We start from the raw sequence: 14,014 nt of genomic DNA, 5'->3' as shown, positions 1-14,014 counted from the left end.
CTTACTAGAAGTCTAAAAATAGAATCATAAAAATTAGGAGTAGTCGTAGGCCAGACAGCCCTTTCGAGCCTGCTCCGCCATTCAAAAAAAGTCATGGCCTATCATCTAATTCAGTACTCTGTTCCCGTTTTTCCCCATATCGCTTGATTCTTTTGGCATTAAGAAAGATATCTATCTCCTTCTTGAATATATTTAGAGATCTGGCCTCCACTGCCTTCTGTCGTAGAGTATTCTGCAGGTTCACCACCTTCTGAGTGAAGACATTTCTCCTCATCTCGGTTCTAAATAGCATACTCCATATCCGGAGACTGTGACCCGTGGTTTTGGACTCTCCAGCCATCGGGAACGTCCTCCCTCCATCTAGCCTGTCAAGTACTGTTCGAGTTTTATAGGTTTCTCTGAGATCCTCTCTCATTCTTCTAAACTCTGGTGAATATAGTCTGAGTCGATCCGATCTCTCTTCATACGTGAATCCTGCCATCCCAGGAATTAGCCTTGTAAGTCAACTTTGCACATTCTTCATGGCAAGGGCATCCTTCCTCAGATAAGGAGACTAAAACTGCACACAATACTCCAGGTGTGGTCTCACCAAAGCCCTCTATAGGTGCAGTAACATCTTGCTCCTTTACTCAAATCATCTTGCAATGACGTCCAATATTATATGCTTTTTGAGGCACATTCGAGATGCAACAGTTTAGACAGTTTCCAGCTAACAGTAATTACCCGAGTTCACACAATCACAGCTGATTGACAGCTTACTGCTAACCTGACATGCCCTGTTAACTGCGAAAAATGAACTGCCTTGCAGTTTGGTTTTTAATTCCAAGCCAATTGCTAAATGTTCAGGCTAGATTTCAGTCTTAGCCACTAATTACCAAATTCCAAACTTCCCACTCTGCTTGCAACACATGCAGTTAAAGGTACACTCTATGCTTGCACGCTTTGCCTGAACTCTACCTTACTGCATTGCAGAAGAACATTCCCCATGCAGGCAATTGCAGTTCAAGAGGACTGTCCTGACACCGGTTTCAAGGGCAAATAGAGTTGAGCAATAACTGCCACCTCTGCCAGAGATGTCCACATCCGCATAAAGAAAAGCAGCTCCTAAATGGGCTTGTTTTGTATTTGTTGTCCAGATCTTCTATAGCTGATCTATCAAACCCCTTATCCATTTTAAACACATCCACTAGATAAGCTGTAATCCTTCTAAACCAAATCTACTACAAACAAAGTTTTTGCAACTTGTCTTCATAATGTAACTCTTTAAGCATTGTTGCCATTCTAGTGACACTGTCCTGAACAACCTCCAAAGCCAATGGTTTTGTGAAGTGCCGTGCCCAAACGTGACAACAGATACAACAGAAACATCACATCCTTCATCGTTTACATTCCAAAATCCAAGAGATAAAGACCAACAATCGATTAGCGTTAGCAAGAAGAGCTGTTAATTTTTGAGTGTTCAGCCAACTTCTTAAAGAGGTCCTGTCGCAATTATTGTGATGAAAGTACACAGACCTGAAACATAACTCTCTTGCTCTCTCCACAGATGCTGCTAGCCCTGCTCAGTATTTCCAACATTCTCTGTTTTATTTCAGATTTCCAACATCTGCAGTATTTTACTTTTGTGTTGCTGTGGTAATTCCAATTGTTTTTTGATAGATAATTTGTATAAAGTATGGATAGATAATCGTGTACATAAGATTCAACTTTTATACCCATTTTCTATTTTGCTGTTTCTATGCAGAGGATGATTTATAAATTATTTGGATTTGGATTGGTTTCCAATGCAAGGAAACATGGACCTCGATTGGTTGATCGGACGAACAGGTGCTCTGGCCGGGTGGAGGTGCTGCACGGAGACCAGTGGGGGACGCTGTGTGACATGTACTTTGATCTGGAAGACGCCAACGTGGTCTGTGAGCACTTGCAGTGTGGGACAGTAACCTCAATCCCGGGAGGAGCTCACTTTGGGAAGGGAGCCGGTCCAGTGTGGAAGGAAAGTTACAGGTGTCGGCGGAATGAGACGCGATTGTGGGATTGTCCTGTTTCATCCTGGGAACAGTTTAGCTGCTCCCATGAAAATGATGCCAGTGTCATCTGTACGGGTGAGTCATCTCAGTCAATTGAACTGAAATACACCAACTGTTCTGCTGTCAAGCATCATTAACTATTTCCACAGGTCGCTGATTCACTGGTTTTGCTGATCCCATGCTTCCTTCGACACTAAGATTCTGAGATGTGTTTGTCGGTTTATTGGTCTGAATTAAATTACAAATGAATCAAAGAGCTTCACTCCAGTAAACATTGAATACATACAATGTCTAGTGATTAGTACTTATCGCTCATATAATATCTGTTTTGTGGTAAATCTAGGGCACTATTCAAGGGGCATAGAATCAGCAATTTGCTCCCAGGACCACTGCCATTGCATAGAAATGTTGCTCGAGCATTGAAACTATGATCAATGTTGGCCGTTCAAATATGAATTATCATGGAATTCTCTGCAAAGATCAGTTGTATAATAGAAAACATCGTGCACCTGTTTCCAGCCAAATAGCGTGAGATAAATTTACATTTCCATTACATCAAGGGCAATAAAATAATAGCGACTGAAGTAACTCGTTATTTCACCAATATTGCATGTCTTTGATTATTTCACAAACTTGATGTAAATTACAATTCTCCCAGTTATCCCTCAGCCAGTGCCCTCTTATAACAGATTATCTGCTCAGTTAACTGATCGCTGTACATGGGACATTAATCAACGCAAATTGCTCCCACGGTTCACAATTTAACATATAGGTAATAAAAACAGTAAGTGCTGAAAATACTCAGAAGTTCTGGCAGCATCTACGGTGAAAAAAACAGAATCAACCTTACAGTTTGCAGATCTTTCATCAGATCTTAGAGATTTAACAGTTTTTAAAGAAAGGGGAAAGCAAGGAAAGAACGAAAGGAACAATCTGTGATATGCTGGAAGGCAGGAAGAATTAAATGGTAAATGGGACAATGCAAGGCAGAAAGAGATAGGAATGGGCCAAGTGAAAAACACATTTCGAGAGGAGCTGCAAATTGGAAGGCAAGACATCGTCAGAAAAAGGGGAGGGAATCTTTCCTGAAATTGCTGAATTCAGTGTTCATTCCAAAAGCCTGTAAAGAGTCTAGTGGAAAGAGGAAGTGCTGTTTCTCAAACTTATGTTAATCTTCATTGGAACTGTGTCGGAGAAAGAGGAGAGAGATGTCAGAGTGGGAGCGGAATAAATAATGAAAAGGACAGGCAACTGGAAGCTAAAGGTAAAGCTTGCAGACTGAACAAAGGTGTTGTGCAAAGTAAGCACTCAATTATGTTTGGTGTCCTAATGTAAAGGAGACGGTATTATGATCAGTCAATACAGTGAATACAGTATACTAAAGAGAAAGCAGTACGAGAAAATCGCTGTTTCACTTGGAAGCAGTATTTGGCGGCTTGGATGGTGAGAACGGTGGAGGTAACAGGGCAGTGGTTGCACCTCCTGCGCATTCATGGGAAGGTCCTGGGGGAAGGGGTGCTGAGAATGATTGAAGAGTGAATCAGGGTGCCACAGAATGAAAGGTCCCTTCAGAATGTTAAAATGGAGGGAAGGGGAAGATGTGCTTTGTAGTGGCACCACATTAAAGGTGGTGGAAATGGTGGAAGATGATCTGATGAATATGGAAGCTGATGGAATGGAAGATGAGGAGAATCAGAATCCTATCATTGTTCCGGGAGGGGGAAAGGGTGAAAGCAGACGGATGGGGAATGGAATGGAAATGCTTGAGGGCCCTGTCAAACATGGTGGGTGGATGAGGAGGTGAGGAGAGTCCTCGGTTGAGGAAAAAGGAATACATATCTGGAACCACTGGTATGGAAGTTTGCATCACCAGACATTGCAGATGGAGCAAGTGAAAAAATGTGATAGAGTCATTCGAAGAATTGGGGTGTGAGGAAGCATCGACAAGGTAACTGTGAGAGTCCCTGGGTTTACTCTTTATATTAGTTAATAACCTATGCCCAGAATGAGAGACAGAGATGTTGAGGAAGAGAACGGAAGAGTTGAAGATGGACCATGTGAATATAAGGAGGATAAATTGGAAGAAAAGTTGATAATTTTTAAGTACAGGGCGAGAGCTGGAATATCAGTGCATGTGGACAGGAGGACGGCCTTCAGTCCCTCGGCTATCACCTACAGTTCATTTTACCCTCTGTCCCCAGTTCAGCAACCGTAAGCTACTCGGTACGTCTCTAAAATGTATTTACAGAGAAAAGGTAATGGTGAAAATAACCTTTCAACAAGCCTTCTGAACAATGATGACAGGAATAGTAACCATTAATATTAATGACTTTTCGGGTGGCAGTAAATTCTGAGATATTTTGCTTCAGTTTCACCATTCTCAATGTGTTTCATATTGTAGATGCAAATTGGTCACTAAGACTGACTAACGGGGGAAGCTGGTGTGATGGGCGAGTGGAGATTTACTACAATGGCAGCTGGGGGAGATTGCAGGATAGACACTGGACCCTGAATGATGCCAACGTAGTCTGTACACAGCTGGGTTGTGGTGAAGCGACAGCCGCTTATAACTATTCAAAGGACGGAGAGAGTGAAGGACCCATCTGGGTGAATGATGTCCAGTGTGAAGGAAACGAATTGCAGCTCCAGAACTGCATCTTATTCACATTGAATTCGTCTCTCACTGACAGTATGGATGTAGGGGTCCTGTGTTCAGGTAAGCAAATTCTTCACTGCTTTTACAAAAACATAAAAGTGAAATGTCTAATCTGCTGAGAAAAGTGATAATATCGGTTACTTGTTCCTGGGTTTCTCAAACCAGTAATTTCACTCGAGGAGAGTGGGAGAGGATGGTGGGCGGTCGGGGAGCTGGGGTGGTGTACAGAGAGAGAGGACACGGACACAATTAAACAGCAAGAACGTTTGTATTGCAGAAATTTCAATTAACACATACATCACAAGGGGTTTAACAGGAATGTAAACGGAGAGAAAACTGACACAGAGCCAAACAAAGAGATGTTAGAGTGGGTGACGAAATTCTTAGTCAGATGGTTGGATTTGAAGAGCCGGAGACACGGAAATATTTCTGGTGGAAATTCAGATCTGGGGGTTAGATGGTTAAAGGCAAAACTGAAAGTTGTGGGCAATTGAAGTGGGTGAAGTACAAGAAGCTGTATTCAGAGAAAAGCAGAGCTCCTGAAATGATTCAGGCTGGAGACGGTTATACTGATGCAGGGGGAGAGCATGAAGGTGTCTGAACAGGAAGATCATATTTGGAAACTCTAGGTATTGATCGCAGGGAAACCAATAGATCGTCGAGTGCCATGGCGTTCCTGAGAGGGGCTTCATGTCGGGCAGGCAACAAAACTTTGGATGAGCTGATGTTTCTGGAGGATGCAAGATGGGTGATCGCCCAGGAGAACATTGAAATATTCGATTCTGCAGGCAACAAAGCATGGGTGAGCATTTCGGCAGCAGATGGGCTGAGGCAGGAAGGGAGGTGAATGATGACAGAGGTGAAAGATAACGGCCTTCTGATAAAGAGAATACGGAATTGGATTCTCAGCTGTGGTATCAAATCCGGCGTCAAGCTTGCAATCAGTTCTACTGTCTAGTATATAAGTGGAGGTAGCTGTGTGGGAGTTGGTCTGGTGCAAGTTTCATTAGGTTGTGTATAAAAGTAGACAGATGTTTTGGACTAGACACTTTAAAGTTTCATTGTGTAGCATGTTAATGCAGGCATGTGTTCTGGGGATGTTGCATTATGCAGAGTGTAGTTTAGTTTTGTTTAGTTTAGAGATACAACACTGAAACAGGCCCTTCGGCCCACCGAGTCTGTGCCGACCATCAACCACCCATTTATACTAATCGTGCACTAATCCCATATTCCTACCACATCCCCATCTGTCCCTATATTTCCCTACCACCGCTCGGGGCAATTTATAATGGGAAATTTACCTAACAACCTGCAAGTCTTTTGGCTTGACTGTGGGCAGATGTTTTCGGGTTGTTCTAATGAACATTTATTTGCATACGACATGTGGAACTTACAACATATGAGATCGTTAATGATTCAGATTTGATACCGATTGGTTACAGTAAGCATTTTCTTCGGACACTGCGGAAATCAATACATTCCAGCGTTTCACGTCAGACGTTTACAGTGCTGAATGGTTATTACACACTCAGTCACTGGACAGAGTCTAGTATGTCATCTTGTTCTTCAGTTAGGTAAATGTTAAGCTCCACCCAACATTTATACCCACCTACAGAAGCCATGTGTCTTCTCCTTGTCCTCTACTTCTGTATCCGATGGGTCACATTGCTGATGTTTATTCTCCAAAGTGCCTGAAGCAATTAGTCCAATCATTTTTGTCCAGTCCAGATTAAATACTGGTTTCTGTTCAGCCAGGAGGTCCACACATCTGGCGTTCAATTGCCCATAGGCGCTTCCTGATCCTGTCCAACATTTTGCAGAGAGATCCTGTTTTCTGTCCTCTTTGGTCCGGTCCAACAGTCATACATTGATAGAATTAGTCGTTTAGTTCATTGATTTTTTACAGAAAATAGCAATTGCTAATGTGCCTCACATGTTTCGTTTGCTCATTTAACATAATTGCAGCAGTCTGTCTGGACAGACAGGTCTGCATACTCTCTGTTCAGACATGCGGTTTATGTATCTAAAATTACTCAAATATATTCCTTGACAAAGACAGAGTCCCATCCTTACAAAGGTAAGTGATTCTCTTTTGCTATTGATATTAAATTGATTTATGATAATGTAATAATCAACACAACCCTAGAACGTAGTTCTGCAGGAAGATACTGCATATTGCAAGGCTGATGTTTAAGGGTAGTACTTGTGGACCTTACATTCTCCAATATGAAGTGGAGTAGTAAAGTAATAATGAAGTAATAAACAGCGTGGATTAAACTGCTGGTCTTGCCAGTGACACCAACATACCCTAAAATAATTAAAAAACAGAAAGGCACGGTGACATGTGGGGAACTATCTGGTAATATAATCCTGAATGGATCAATCACATAAAGCATCATTGGGTCCTCCTCATCTTCACTAAAACCTCCCGTTTGACAAAGAATATCCAGGAAGGCAAAGAAAACGCACAGCAAATATTCTCCATCATAAATCTTCCTCCTGAACCACTCCCCTGCCTCGTCCATCCTGAACACCAAAAATAATTGAGAGGAGCTCATAGACTTTTTGTCACAAAGTTCAAAAACATCCGTTCAGTCACCTCCACTACTTCCCTTTCTTCCCCAACCCATCAGGCCTAACTTCCTATCAGTTCCCACCCCCATCCCATACGATCACCCTGAATTCACATTTCTTGTTTCTCTCCTAGAATCCTTCACTCTCTCTCTGAACCTGTGTTGTTGATGGTATCCACATTTTGCTGTCTACACCTTATTTCTATTAAACTACTGAACACAAACATTCCCTTCCTGGGTTCCATGTTTGCTGGCAATATTAACGATTCTCTTTCTCTCTCTCTCTCTCTACATGTTCAGGCTCCTCTCCTTCAAATCAGCAGTCATCACACCTCTCCTCAGAAAGGAACCATTGACCACCTGTCCATGCAGGTTACTGCCCCAGCTCCAACTGTTCGTACCTCGCCAAAGTCCTTGAATGTGTCGTCGCCTCCCAAATCCATGCTCATCTTATATGAAGCTGCATGTTTCAATTCCGCAAATCAATTTTCTATCCACACCACAGGACGAAAACAAACGACATCCGAAGTGATTGTGACAAACATAAACGATTCCACCTCCTCTTTCTTGACTTGTCTCAAATTTTTATATGATTGATCATGAAATACGTCTCCAATTCCTCCCCATTAACACACGGCTGGGTGGGACTGCACGCAGCTGGTTCTAGTATTATCTATGCAGTCATGGTCAGAACGTGGCCTGCAATGGCTTCATTCCCGCTCCTGCAAAGTCACTTATAGTGTCACCAAAGGATCGATCCTTTGACACTTCATTACTCATTTACATGCTGCCTTTCAGCGATATCCGCAAACACAGCCTCAGTTTCCACATGTATCTCACTGTATCCAACTCTACCTCACATTCAACTCTCTTGAGCCCTCCAATGTCTGTACACTGTCAGAATTCCAGGCTGACATTCAGTCCTGCATCAGCAGAAAATTCCTCCAACTCAGTATTGAAAAGATAGAAACCATCAGTCCCCATCGCATGTTTCCTTGCCGCCAACTCCATTTCTCGCCATGCCAACTGTCTGTCACTCAGCCAGACAGCTTGTAATCTTGGTGTTATATTTGACCCCAGGGTGATCCTCCTATCAAATCTCCATATCCTCATTAACACTGTCTATTTTCACCTCCATGACATCACCCGCATTTGCCCTTATCTCGTCTTGTTGATAGCGTTGTTCCCTCCAGACTCGATGATTCTAATGCACTCCTGGCTGGCATCACTCGTTACAACCTCTGCAAGCTCCGCTGTCTCGACCATTTGCCACTCAGGCATCTGCCCTCTGCTCACTGACCGACTTTGCCCAGCAATGAGTGGTTTTAAATTCTCATCCTTGTTTTCAAATCCCTTCCTGGCCTCGCAGCTCCTGTCTTTGCAATCGGCTCCAGACTGGCAGCTCCCAGTTCTGGCTTCTTGAGCATTCCTGGTTTTAATTGTGCACCATTGGCGGCCGTGCCTGTATTTGCGAAGGTCACATGCTCTAGAATTACTTGCTTAAATATCTCTGCCTGTCAACCAGTCTTTCCTGCTTTAAGACGTTCCATAAAAACTAACTCTTTTACTTAGCTTTTGGTCATCTGACCTAATATATTTTTCTGTGCTCTGTGTTAAAATTGCTTTGATATCACTCCTGTATCGCGCCTTGGGATGTTTCATTACGTTAATGGCGCTAGATAAATGCAAGTCACTTGTAATTGAAGATGAGGGAAATAGGAGATGGCAGTAAATGTCTGACCAAGATAACAAATAAGGGTAACATACATGGACAAGGAACAGATACAGTTATATAACATGAGTATAAATTAACTGTTAATCGTGTGAGTGATTGCCTGTTTGACACCGTACACAGCGTTCAAAACATAAAAGGGGAACTGGAGATCAGAACTTGTCAAAGCCAGATGTAATAGCATATCTGAAACATCGCCGTTCTTTACATTCTATGTAAGAAGTAAGTGTAAACAGATATTCTGTTGTATAGTTTTATTTACCTGTCACAGGTGCATTTCACGTTCATTTTTTGAGCTGGTGATGGTAAAATCAGTTGTATTGAGTGATGATGTGAATGTCTATTGAAAGTATAATCCTCATGTACTGTTATCCAACAGACCACGTGCAGTTAAGGCTGTCTGACGGTGGAAGCCCATGTACTGGCCGAGTGGAGATTTATTACAATGGGACTTGGGGCTCAGTTTGTGATGATTCCTGGGATCTGGCGGACGCTGACGTGGTTTGCAAACAGCTGGGTTGTGGAAAGGCATTGGACCTGGCACTTCCTGCATCTTGTGGACCAGGCTCAGGGCCAGTTTGGTTGGATGAACTGACGTGTTCCGGTAACGAATCATTTCTCTGGGAATGTCCCTCAGCATCGTGGGGTAACCACGACTGTTCTCATAAAGAAGATGTGAGGATCATGTGTTCAGGTGAAGGTGCTTCCATGTGCCCATTTTCCGTAGTGTTGTGCACGTGGTTTAACAGGGAAGATATGGCTTCGAATTACATACAATGGACAGCACGGAATCTGGCCATTCGGACTAACTGGTCAATGTGGTGTTTACGTTGCCCACGAGTATCACCCCACATCATTGCACCTAACCCTCTTTGCATATCCTCCTGCTTCTTTCTGCCTCATGTACCTGTATAGCTTTACTTTAAAGGCATCAGTGCAAATCACCTCAGCCATTGCATGTGTTCGGAATTCAAAATTCAAACCACTCCCTAGGTAGAAAAACAAACAAATTCTCCTGAATTTCTTATTCGATTTATTCGTGGTTATCCTATATTTATGGTCACTGGCTTCGGTCTCTGTCACTTCAGAAGTGATTAGTGCTTCTGTATCCCGAGGTCTCTTTGCTGATCTTTATCATTTTGACTCTTATTTTACAAGACGTACGTGGCCTCTTTATTCTTCCTGTCAGCACTGAGCACCTTAGACTTATCTCTATTCAACTTATTTGGCAATTGTATGCCCATTCGGCCCGTTTATTGACGTCTTCCCGTATTTCGTATTTGTTGTTCTTAGTGTTAACTATATCCCCAAATTGCGTCATCTTAAATTTTGAAATTAAGTCTCCCTTGTCTAAATCCAAATCGTTCATGTAAATGTTGAGCAGCAGTGACCCCAGCCCTGTGGAACACCACTTCCCAACTTCCACCATTCTGGGTTACCACATTGCACCCGGACGGTGTGCTTTGTAGCTGGTTTCCTATCATTCTTCCACTGATCTCTTGACTTCACAGGCTCTGACCTCAGTCATGATCCTTGTCAGAGGTCTTCTGAAAAAAAAACATGCATATTGCATCGACTGCATTATCCCTGTTATCTTTCTGTAACTTCTTCAAAGAATTCAATAACGTTGTTTGTCTTTCTGTTGTGAAATCGGTGTTGATTATTCTTTATTACTTTATGGGCTGTCGGTGTTTTTCTATCGCTTTTCTGAAATAATTACTGGAAATCAGTGAACACAACCGGTGCAGCATGTGTTGAGCTGTGCAGTATGAACATACAACGAGTTATCAATCTAACTATCTGGATATTTCTGGTGTCATTGACAGAGCACAAAGAGCTACGGCTGGTGAATGGGAAGCATCGCTGTGAGGGGAGAGTGGAAGTGTTCTACAATGGCACCTGGGGAACAGTGTGCTCGGATACACTTGATGGACCTATTGCAGAAGTGATCTGTAAACAATTACAGTGTGGTCCCCACAGTTATATCGATTATTATGCTCAGTCATTCGGAGAAGGATCCGGACACATTTGGCTCGATGGGATGGAATGTATTTCACACGAATCGTTCCTTTGGCAATGTCAAACAGAACCGTGGGGTAAACACAACTGTGAACACAGGGAGGATGCTGGTGTTGTTTGTTCAGGTAACACAACAAACCTCTCAATATGCGAGTGTCATTTCAAATATCGGTGTCTGATACAGTCAGCATGTTTCTCTTCTCAACAGAAGCAAAAGTAACTAAGGAGCAGCCCCACAGATCAAAGGACTGCATTCGAGAATATGATTGTAAACGTCTGCTTTCACCAGGTGCTACTTCCTCTTTATCATACCAACTATCTGACATGTACTTCTTTCTTATAGCTCATTAACAATAATAACCATTGACTCTCTTTGCCAGATTCTGGACATTGGTTGCGCCTGTTTGGAGGTAACACCAACTGCTGCGGGAGAGTTGAGATATTGTGCAATAACAGCTGGGGCACGGTGTGTGATGACTCCTGGGATATGGCCGATGCCAATGTTGTCTGCAGACAGCTGGATTGTGGTCATGCTCTATTGGCCCCAGGAGGAGCTACTTTTTCCCAGGGTGACGGTGTTATCTGGCTGGATGAGGTGAAATGCACTGGAAGCGAATCTTCTCTGGCCGACTGTCCTTCTTCATCGCCGGCTCAGTCTGACTGTGAGCACAAGGAAGATGCCAGTGTGATTTGTTCCGGTGAGGGTGGCAGGGTTTGGAGAGTGGGGTTAGGGTGCCTTGTTTTGTTAAATTGACTCATTAGTTCGGAAATTAAGAACAATATTTATCGTTTAAATGGAAAGTGCTGAAATCCTCCTGAACGTTTTGTACAATATATTCCACAGGACTCGATGTGCCTCCGATTGTTTACCCGTCCTCATCTGCAGGTACTTACCATTATTAATATTCCAGCTAGTGTTCGGGTTTGTATTAGTTGAATTGGTACTGTTGTCATTTCCTCAAGATACTATAAGCATGTGCTCACTGACTGGAAAAAAAATTTCCTCGCCGCATATTTCAAATGGTCCGGTTGAAAATCCGCTAATCCCAGTTTCTGACTGTACCTGAACTGTCCTGTACTGATCAGAAACATGGGGGCACTGTCTCTGTAATTTAGATTGGCTCACACTTTCCTCTGGTGCAATGTGTACCACACATACTGGGGAATGTTCAGCCCAACTCATTGCCCAGAAGCAGTGGATATAATTATTAAATACTTATATAAATATTTTATCATGCAAGACGGACTGTGTCTGTATTAAAGCTTTCTTGTTGTCATCAAGAACAGGGATATAAAACAACTTCCATCCTAATTGCGGTCTGCTTCGGAGTCCTGCTAATCTGTGTGTTCATCTCGCTGATGGTGGTTATACAGAAAAAGTCAATCAGAAGAGGTGAGGCTCATATCTTACCGCGGATCCCACACAAAATCCCAGATATTGTGTCATATACTGCCAAAACTCTCGTTCATTGCAGCTTTCTATGGACCGTCAAGTGGCCTTGTTAGAAACACATTGTAATTATTTTTGCTGATTTTCTCAATTCAACGTGCTCGCAATTAGTGAAAGGTGGCATTTAAACTGGAGAGTGATTTGAAGTGTCCACATTCACTGTGAGAGTTCATCACATAATACATGAAACTCTGGAAGAATTTACTTATTGTAACAATGGATCATGAAATGTGATTGGAATTTCTGGGCTGTGCATTCAGCTATTTATTTGACTGTTAAATCTTCCTTCATCCATTGGTTATAAATTCCAGCCCTTCAGATTCTGGCTCTGGGCATCCAATCTCGAGCTGTCTAACCGGGTCTGTCTGTTATTTTGATAAATGATATTTGTATAGGACCATTTGCATTCACCAGCGGTGATTCTACATTCCAAAACAACGCTTCCACTCATATTTCACCCAACTAACACACTCCTGATATATTATAGGAAATGGGCCTCTTAATAAAAAACACTTTCCATAATAACATAGATTTCTTATAGAAATAGCTCTCTCTCTTACTCGGAAAGATTTGAAAGCTCGGACAGCATCGGCCTGTTATCTCTGCCTGGGACCCGACGGGAACAGACTCTGAAACAAGACAGTCCAAAAGCAGATACGATCAAACTTTCTAACCTCACTAGACTGGCAGTAGTTTACAAACGAACACAAGCAGCAGATCAGGTCATAGAGTTATAGAGTAATAGAATTATACAGCACAGAAACTAGTCCTTCAGCCCATTGTGTCTGTGCCGGCCATCAAGCACTTATCCATTCTAATCCCATTTTCCAGCACTCGGCCCTTAGCCTTGTATGCTATGGTGTTCCGCGTGCTCATGTAAATACCTTAAATGTTGTGAGGGTTCCTGCCTCCACCATCTCTTCAGGCAGTGATTTCCAGACTCCAGCCATCCTCTGGGGAATATTTTTTTTCCTCAAATCCCCACTAAACTTCCTGCCCCTTATGTTAAATCCATGTCGCCCGGCAACTGACCCCTCTGCTAAAGGAAAACGTTTCTTCCCAGCTTTCCTATCAATGCCCTTCGTAATTTAGTATAGTTCAATCAGGTCCCCCCTCAGCCTTTTCTGCGCTGAAGTATACAACCCTAGCCTATCCATCCAGTCTCTCTACAGAACTGAAATGCTCCAGCCCAGGCAACAACCTGGTGAATCTCCTCAGCATCCTCTCCCGTGCAATCACATAAATCCTATCGTGTGGTGCCCAGAACTGTACACAGTACTCCAGCTGTGGCCTAACTAGCATTTCATAGAGCTCCGTCATAGTCTTCCTGCTCTTATATGCTATGCCTCGGCTAATAAAGGCAAGTATCCCATATGTCCTCCCTCACCACCTTATCTCCCTGTGCTTCTGCCTTCAGTGATCTATGAACAAGTCCACCAAGGTCCCACTGACCTTCTGAACTCCCTAGGGTCCTACCATCCATTGTATATTCCCATGCCTTGTATGTCTTCCCAAAATGAATCACCTCACACTTCTCAGGATTAAATTCCATTT

Source organism: Heterodontus francisci, unplaced genomic scaffold (genome assembly GCF_036365525.1).
Source record: "Heterodontus francisci isolate sHetFra1 unplaced genomic scaffold, sHetFra1.hap1 HAP1_SCAFFOLD_64, whole genome shotgun sequence".
In the NCBI taxonomy this organism is placed as follows: domain Eukaryota; kingdom Metazoa; phylum Chordata; class Chondrichthyes; order Heterodontiformes; family Heterodontidae; genus Heterodontus; species Heterodontus francisci.
Note: the sequence above shows the minus strand (reverse complement) of the source record.